Source organism: Mchenga conophoros, linkage group LG18 (genome assembly GCF_057382185.1).
Source record: "Mchenga conophoros isolate Kocher_MC1m ecotype Shallow Benthic linkage group LG18, M_conophoros_male_GT1.1, whole genome shotgun sequence".
In the NCBI taxonomy this organism is placed as follows: Eukaryota; Metazoa; Chordata; class Actinopteri; order Cichliformes; family Cichlidae; genus Mchenga; species Mchenga conophoros.
The window spans coordinates 32,807,471-32,817,361 of NC_140543.1; positions in this window are offsets into that span (position 1 = coordinate 32,807,471).

Sequence of the window (9,891 nt, forward strand, 5' to 3'; positions counted from 1 at the left end):
CCCAGTCATGTCTGTCCCATCTATAACAACTGAAAATCAAATCAAATAAATATATAATGATAATAAAGGTCGATCAAATGGACCAATATGGCAAGGCCACGATGATCCAATTGCTAAAGTAAATCCGCTTGGCATCTTTCTTGGCCTTCAGACAACAGTTCTGATGGCTAAAGATCCAAACGGGACAGGCAAAAAAACAAAAACAATTCTGCACACCATGAAGAACTGGCCCCAGTATAAGGTTCAATTACGTCCTCAAAATACTTGCTTAATTACTTAGTGTCAATGTCCTGCGGCCATGACTCAGTGACTTTGTGTTTGTGTTCCTTATTGTTATTATTCTCTTTATTATTCTTGGGCTGTTTTGGGATGGTTTGTGTTTTGGGATTTTAGATACTGGGTTTTGGGTTTGTGCTCCCTCTATTGGTCCCTGGTGTTAGTGTTCCCCTGTCTCGTCAGGTTAATCAGGTCCAGCTGTGTCTCCCACCTGTGTGTGATTTCCCAGTGTCTCTCTGTGTACTTATAGTGTGTGTTTGCCTCTGTTCCTCGTCGCGTCGTCTGTGTTCATACCCGGTGAATTTCCCTGCGTGCTCTCCCTGCTGTTCTCCCTTCATGTTCAGGTTTGCCACTCCTTTGTGTAGTTTCTCCCAGTTTAGTTCGTCCTTAGTTCTGTTTGCCATCTCCACTTTATGTTCAGTATTGTCAATAAATCACCCTTCACGTCTGAAATAGTGCTGCGTTTGAGTCCTCCTTCCACTCTTCACACGGCCGCTGCCCCGAACCGTGACACTTAGTTGAAATTCAATCGCTTTTTCAGGTCAAATTCGTCTTGAAACGCAATACCAACGCCATCAGTAATATCAGAGGATTGTGTGCAGCTCTCCAGCCTGCAGTAACTTCAGACACACAGCAGATTGTGTGTGTATTTGCACCAAGTTGAGCTTTAGCTTGATTTTCTGCACATGCAGTTTCTGATGACAATACCTAAATACTTTCAAAATTAAGATTTCCTTTGGAAATCCTTCCATAGTATTAGTTGTACATTTCTTTTTTTATACCTGAATGAGATAAAATGATACACTTCAAATCATCTCCTTCCATTAAATACACCACAAGCTGAGGGAAGCTAATCTTGCTCTGTCTAGAGTGGAGAAAAGCACCAATTATGACTTTAAAGGTTTATTAATCACCATGCTACATTTTTTAAATTTGCTAATTCACATAGAAAAAACCACAAAATATCACTGCTGAAAAGTAATGGTTGTGCTTAAGTGCTGTATTGAGACAAATTAAAGAAGGAACTGAAAGGAAAAAGTGTGGTAGGAAAAGGTGCAGAAACAACAGGGATGACTGTAGCCCTGAGAGGATTCTCATTGAAAGCTTCACAAGGAGTGTCCTGAGGCTGGTGTCCGTGCACCAAGACTCATCATGCACAGACATCTTCAGAAAAAAGAGCTACAACTGTAACATTCCTACTGTTAAATCACTCCTGTAGTCCAAAGTCAACACAGTTCCTACCTAAGGTTTTAGAGCGCTGCGTACTTCCATTTGCTAATAAGATTTGTGGAGATGCTGATTTTCTTTTCCAGGACTTTGCATCTGTTGACAGCATCACTACTTCTACTACTATTAGTTTTTTTGACGTAAACTACAAAATAAATAAATACAAACATGCCTATAAATATATACATATGAATACAAATGAATGAATGAATAAATAAATACAAATTCCCAATTTTCTAATGAGAGAATGAAAAATAGAATAATAATTTAATGATTCCATATTTGGGATATTCTTTTGTTACAGCAGTGGAAATACTGATTTTGACTTTTTATTATTAGCATAGCTTTTTAGATGCACTATTGTGTAACTGCAGTACTAAATGTCATGAATGATTTTATGAAAATGTACAGGAACATAGATTTGTAGTTTAAAGCACTTTTCAGGAAAGGGATAAACTTGCATTCACGTCTTTTACGTATCAGAGATCCCTGCATATGGAGGAATCCCTGCTGGTGAAGAAAGCTAGTCTTACAACAGTTTTCTGAAAGGTAGTCTTTTCTACTGAATACTCTTCTATGTGTAAGGTCAATTGCTTTCCTTGAAAATCAAAAAGTTCTCAAAATATCTATTTTTTCACAATTACAAGGCGTGCGAAAAATTTGTGTGCCCCAGTCCCATCTGTCCTTCCAAAGATAACATGTTGTTCCCTGTGAGGAAGAGACTGGGGAGCCCTTCATTGACATGTAAGGCAAGTTCAGGCTTGACTTAAACATTGTCTAGTATTTTTTTCATGTGTCTATTCTATTTTGCTATTATTTATGGTTATGGAAGTTTCTCTTATCGCTCTCCTCTCTCACTTTCACTGTCTGTATTTCATGTGTGCACATTCTAGAGATACAGAGCTGAGAAGTCAAGAAATGGATTTGGTGCAAAGATGACCTCGGCTGAGCTGACGACTCCTTACATTACTGTACTGTAAGTGCTGGGTATGCATAGGACAGTTTGTCATGCTATCACAGTGACTAACACAGTGAAACAGACTCACACACATCCACAGAGCCAGATTAGAAGCACTAATTTATCTCACATGAATTTCTGGCATGTCTTTGGGCTGCCAGTTGAAAATGGAGGGCCTACGTAGAGAACGCCCACCACTGTGCACCTTTTGTTTTTTGTTGTTGTAAACTAAAAGTTCTACAAATAATTACAGTCACGCCTAATGGTTATGGGTAATTTGGTGTTATGAGAAGTTTTTGCTGACTTGTAGTTCAACCATTTCTCTCGCTCTCTCTTTGTGTCTTTTTTTACCCTCTGCCATGGGTGAATGCTCACCGAGTGGATTACCTCCTGTACTTGTTACAGTTCATTAAGTTTTTTTTTTTTGATTACTGAACTGAAGTCATTGAGAACACCATGTTCTCTTTTCTCACTTCTCTTTAAATTTCACATTAAATAAAACTGCTTATTATGTCATTGCGATGTTCTCATTACTCATGGTGCTGACAGCATTTTTATATGCAGATATAAATTAATTAATCCATTAATGGCTAATGATTGCAGCTGAGATGAGGCTTGTGCACAGAGATCGGAATTTATAAAAGGATGTCATGCATACACAGCGCTTTATAAAAGTGAAGACATTTTTGCCTTTGCACACAAAATTTTGAATCAGCTGCAGATCTAAACAGAGTTTCATGCATCTGCCGTCTATAATAAATATCAGAGCAATCCTTCTAGTAATTGTTGAAATATTGGTTATGGAACCCAATAGTCAATGACCCCTTTTGAGCAAGCACTTTGGCGACAGTGGGAAGGAAAAACTCCCTTTTAACAGGAAGAAACCTCCGGCAGAACCAGGCTCAGGGAGGGGCGGGGCCATCTGCCGCGACCGGTTGGGGTGAGAGAAGGAAGACAGGATAAAAGACATGCTGTGGAAGAGAGCCAGAGATTAATAACAGGTATGATTCAATGCAGAGAGGTCGATGAACACATAGTGAGTGAGAAAGGTGACTGAAGTGTCTGTCTCCTGAATCCAAACTGGAAGCTGGTTCCACAGAAGAGGGGCCTGAAAACTGAAGGCTCTGCCTCCCATTCTACTTTTAAATACTCTAGGAACAACAAGTAGGCCTGCAGTGTGAGAGCGAAGTGCTCTAATAGGGTGATATGGTACTACAAGGTCATTAAGATAAGATGGGGCCTGATTATTTAAGACCTTGTATGTGAGCAGCAGGATTTTGAATTGAATTCTGGATTTAACAGGAAGCCAATGAAGGGAAGCCAAAACAGGAGAAATCTGCTCTCTCTTTCTAGTCCCTGTCAGGACTCTTGCTGCAGCACTTTGGATTAGCTGAAGGCTTTTCAGTGAGTTTCTTGGACACCCTGATAATAATGAATTACAGTCGTCCAGCCTGGAAGTAATAAATGCATGAACTAGTTTTTCAGCGTCACTCTGAGACAGGATATTTCTAACTTTAGAGATGTTGCGCAAATTAAAAAAAGCAGTCTTACATATTTGTTTAATATGTGCGTTGAAGGACATGTCCTGGTCAAAAATGACTCCAAGGTTCCTCACAGTGTTACTGGAGGCCAAGGTAATGCCATCCAGAGTAAGAATCTGCTTAGATACCATATTTCTAAGCTTTTCAGGGCCGAGTACAATAACCTCAGTTTGATATGAATTAAGAAGCAGAAAGTTAGCGGCCATCCAGGTCTTTACGTCTTTAAGACATTCCTGCAGTTTAACTAATTGGTGTGTGTTATCTGGCTCCATAGCTAGATAGAGCTGGCTGTCATCAGCATAGCAGTGAAAATGTATGCTATGTCTTCTAATGATGCTGCCTAAGGGAAGCATGTATAATGTAAACAGAATTGGTCCTAGCACTGAACCCTGTGGAACTCCATAATTAACCTCAGTGTGTGAAGAGGACTCTCCATTTACATGTACAAATTGGAGTCTATTAGATAGATATGATACAAACCACTGCAGCACAGTACCTGTAATACCTACAGCATGTTCTAATCGCTCTAATAGGATATTATGGTCGACAGTATCGAACGCTGCACTGAGGTCTAGCAGGACAAGCACAGAGATGAGTCCACTGTCAGAGGCCATAAGAAGATCATTTGTAACCTTCACTAAAGCTGTTTCTGTGCTGTGATGAGCTCTGAAACCTGACTGAAACTCTTCAAATAAACCATTCCTCTGCAGATGATCAGTTAGCTGTTTGACAACTACTCTTTCAAGATTTTTGATATGAAAGGAAGGTTGGAGATTGGCCTATAATTAGCTAAGACTGCTGGGTCTAGAGATGGCTTTTTGAGTAAAGGTTTAACTACAGCCAGCTTGAAGGCCTGTTGTACATAGCCGATTATTAGAGATAGGTTGATCATATTTACGATCGAAGAATTAATTAATGGCAGGACTTCTTTGAGCAGTTTTGTAGGAATGGGGTCTAAAAGACACGTTGATGGTTTGGAAGAAGTAATTATTGAAGTTAACTCAGAAAGATCAATTAGAGAAAAAGAGTATAAATAAATATCAATGGTGCTGAAAGTAGCTGTAGATAAAGATTATACTCTTAAACTTAGTTACAGCACTTTCAGAAAGGTATCTACTGTGATGAAGTCTACTCCCCACTGCTGTGTAATCAATTATTATAAATTTAAATGTTATCAGGAAATGATCAGACGAGAGGAAATGATCAGACAAGATCACAACAAAGAACCCCTCTAAAAGCAACTGGCTCCCTTTTATATTCCACCTGATTGAGGTGAGCATCTGGAATAGCCCAGAAATGTGAACAGCTCTAAATCTGGTTCTTTTTCCTGACACAGGTAGGATGGCCAGTCCCCCTGTCTTTTCACCTTCAGTGTTGGGAAGGTTACTTTTAAAATGTATTCCATTACAGAATACAGAATACATGCCCCAAAATGTATTCTGTAACGTATTCCGTTACGTTACTCAATGACAGTAACGTATTCTGAATACTTTGGATTACTTAATATATTGTGGCGAGTTCAGACAAGGAGAAGACGGAGGTATCGTTTGGTCTTGCTTCCCGTGAGCTAGCCAGGGAGCACAGCCGTTTATTACATTTGCAGAAGAACACACTGCCACTAGCTAACTGCTCAGCGCGGCAACCACAACACACATAGGGCGCCCTCTGACCCCGGAAGGACACACCGTCGCAGCGAGAGGGCGTCACCCGTCACCACAACATACACAAAACATAACTGTACAAGCAGAACCCCGAACAGCCCTGACCCGCTACAATATTATCATGCTTTTTACAACAACGTGAATGTACTATTGCTGTGTGATTTATTACTATTACTGAAGGTCCGCGACTCCGAACTGTAGTAAAGGGACCTCTGACTAATGCTGGGCTCACACTGTGCGATTTTTGGCCCATTTTGAGCCGATTTTTGAGTCGTGCGATCGGCCCGATTTTGGCCTTCATCGTGCGTCGTGCATCGTGTAGTATACGTGGGGTAACGAGAAGCAATTGACACCTCACGACCAGCTCCCGATCATCAATCGCTTGGTCGTGAGGGTGTCACCGCAGTTTGCCACACTGCGCACGCGCAAACACAAATGTCAGCGAAAAAGACGGCGTAGCACGGCAGTGCAGCGTGTGATCTGGACACAAGCGATGGAGGCACAACCTGTAGAACCATCCGAGCCCTTTCGATGTGGCCTCACAAAATTATCACGACCACAACAACCTTGAAAATAGTTGGATCGACACTGCTGCTCAATCACAGCCGCCTGACCAATGTTTTTCATTAGCAATTTAGCAAAGTTGATGGTGGTGGTGTGTCTGTGTGAGTGAAAGACGGAGAGGGAGAGCGAGCGACAGAATTTCTGTTATAACCTTCATTTTTATGGACGCACAGTGTGAGCACTCAGGTCGCATCAGAGCATCGGGCCCTATAGTGTGAGACCCTGCATCGTGACCTATGAACTTCTAACCCCTGCGAGTCAATCGTACAGTTTGAGCAGGAGCTCAATCGCGCGACTGAAAAAATCGCACAGTGTAAGCCCAGCATAATACGGCGGGGTCCCTGTCGGCTGGTAGCCGAAAAATAGCTCTACTTGGTTGTGTGGGTCAACTTTTCTTGCGACAGACAGAGAGAGGCGTTGAAAGGCTGCTCCAACGGAACTTGTTGTTTTCGGAGGAAAAGACGAACACAGTGTACAGTCGAGTCTTAATACCTTACTTACAACTGGGCTCGTCAGGCACTCTTCTTGGCTGCAGTGGTTATTATTATATTTACATGCTTCCAGCTCCCGTTTTTGCTCGATGACTGCTCGTACCTTTCCACTCTCCTTTTTCTCCCTCCTAGCGCTCACAGACACATAACGTGTATGGCAGTCCATTCTCCCTGCAGCACGGACTACACTGAACATGATGCTACATTCTTTAGAGCTATGCTTGTAGCATTCTGCCTGTTAGCTTAGCACAACAACAACAACAACAACAACAACAACAACGAAAAGGCGCTCTCTCACCCAGGAAACACACAGTCGCAGAGAGAGAGAGCGTCGCCCTGTAACCATGGCAACCGTAACGCTGCCGCCTGGAACAAAAGAACGTAGCTGTCAAACAAAACCCAAACAGTCCTGACCCGCGACAAAATGAAACAGGAAAGTACCGCAGTGTATTCCATTTATTTCAACAAAGTAACTGTATTCTGAATACCACCTTTTTAAACGGTAACTGTAACGGAATACAGTTACTCATATTTTGTATTCTAAATACGTAACGGCGGTACATGTATTCCGTTACTCCCCAACACTGTTCACCTTCCACAAGTAGTTCAATTAAATACTAGCTCATGAACCTAATAAAGAATCACTAACCACAAATCCGTGTTTCTTTTCTTTTTGTAGTTTTCAAATACAAATCACTCAAATTAATAAAAGTACAATTAAGGGTAGTGGAACCCCTGGTCTCCATTACAGACTGACAGCATTTTTTTTTATGAGTGGTAAACATAAATCAGTGTCTCATGCATGCTTTGCAAAGCTCATCGCTGATATGATAACCCAATTTAGGGGAGGACAAGACGGGGGCCCAGTAACATTTCAGTAAAGGAGCAGTGTCACCCCAGGTCATTCATTTGAACTGGATTTAAACATTCTAGTAGCAACAAATTAAATATTCAGGCCACACAATACTTAAGCCACATAGACACTGGAAGTGATTTGCAGCAACGTAAACATTCAGGCAAGCAACTGAAAAGGCTACCAATGAGAGTGAAGAATACCATTGGTTGGCATATATCCTGCTAGTAAATCCATTAGAGGGTTACAGTAAGTAGGTTACTGGAAGGGGCAACACCCCAAGTGACCAGCTGGCAACTTCGAAGCGATGCATGACGAGCAAATTGTTCCCAGTGTGAACACAACCCTGTCCACAAGTCAGGTGGTCTGGAAACATTTCGCTGCATCAAACTACTCATTGTTTTCTGTCTGGTTTTAATCAGCTCACCAGGGTCACCCATATTATTCTCCAAAAATACTGACCTCCACCAGTGCTACCCCTCCTTGCTGGGATTTTTTCTGGAGTTATCATATTCACAAGGTTTTCAGAATACATGACATGATTTAAACTCATCCAAAGATTTTTAGGAGATGCACGTAATCTCTCAATGAGAAATTCCTACATTACCTCATTTTCAAGTTATAGTGTTCACAAAGGTGAGCGTCCACGCTGTTGCCTGGGCATCCAGCAGATTGATGACAATACCCCATCAGCCTTTTGACTGAGGGGTATAAACCTTACAGTCCCCATGATTCCCCATGAACAGCTGGAGTACTTAAACGTCATCATTTCCTCTGAGATTACAGGCCTTCCTCCTGGATTAGACGAATAACACTAGTAAATTTGTAACACCTCCCTGTGCTTCACTTGCACGAAGTGTTAATTTTGCAATAATTTTCATCATGGTTTTCATCAATGACCTTATTTTTCTTATAAAAAACAAGACAGCTAAAGTAATGCACATGACAAAGACAAAGACTGTTTTTGTCAGTGAAAAAAATGAAAACATCCAGAATAATTGTGATCCAATCAGAACAAATTAAACTGTATAGAAAGGTGGGAAAAACATTACAAACTTTTACACTTTTTACAATTTCAGTCAACTAAATTGGCTTTTAATTGAGTCTACAATATTTGTATTATATTTAGTCTACTAAAAATAATATTGTAAGGTAAAAATCCTACAATATAAAGCGCCTTGAGGCAACTGTTTGGTGCTATATGAATAAACCTGAATTAAATTCAAAAACTAGACAAAAACTAAATAAAAAAATACTTGTTTGACAACTACTCTTTCAAGAATGTGCATGCGTTTGTGTGTATTTGGCTGAAATTATTTGAAAGTTTTATCAGTGCTTCTGTTGTAGGGTTTCTTTGAAATATTTCATCACCTCCAGACCAAAGACATACTGTACTTGTTCATATAATGTATGTGAATTAATTCGGTGAGCACAATCAGACCTCTGAATTACATTACAGTCACACCGAAGCTGATGATTAAAACATGCTCCTCCTGTCTGCAGATTGCTCTCGTACGTGGGAGGGCACTTCCCAAGTATCTGTGCAACCATTTTCCATTTTATTTCCTGCTGTGGCTCAAACGGGAATTACTGCGACCTCCTGCATTGATTGGCTGGGACATCATTTGCAGGAGTCGCATAATTAGAATTGGAGCTAATCCCTCTCTGTCTTCTCCCCACTGCATATTTTCCTTCTTGAGAACTGACCTCTTTCAAAGATAAGGTGCACACCTTCCTTGTCTCTCTGTTCCCGAGACTTCTGAGCACAGCTGATAAACCTCACTTTTTTGGAGACTTGCTGTCTGAACCTTGCCCTCCAATTTTAAATGCCTGGTTGTCTTGCAGTCAATCAGCTGCTAATTAACGATACCTCATCCTGCTTCCCTGCCATTCAATCTCCCTGAGTGGATATCTTGTCTGAACATTCATGTTCAATTTGGGCTGTTGACAGCACTGAAAGGAAGGTCATAGTGTGATGAATTAATAATGTAAAACACACACACACAAAATCCACTACATCTTTTTAAAAAGAAGCGTTTCTTAGCTTTCTTCAGATTTGGTCCAGAATCAGTGAATGGCAGAACTCTTCTGGTAAGAAATCTAAAGATAATCAACAGTAATTTTCAAAAGTGAGAATTGTGCTATGATTTAACACATAAATTCATTACCCATAATGAATTTGACTAAAAGTACTTTTTAGAATTGGTTTCTTTCCGTTAGTGGTATGCAGCTATGTAAATACTTTTCTTCCAATGAGCCTTTAATTTGCAGATGATTATGGTTGACATTTTGGCTCTGACAAGTATAATAAGTGACAATA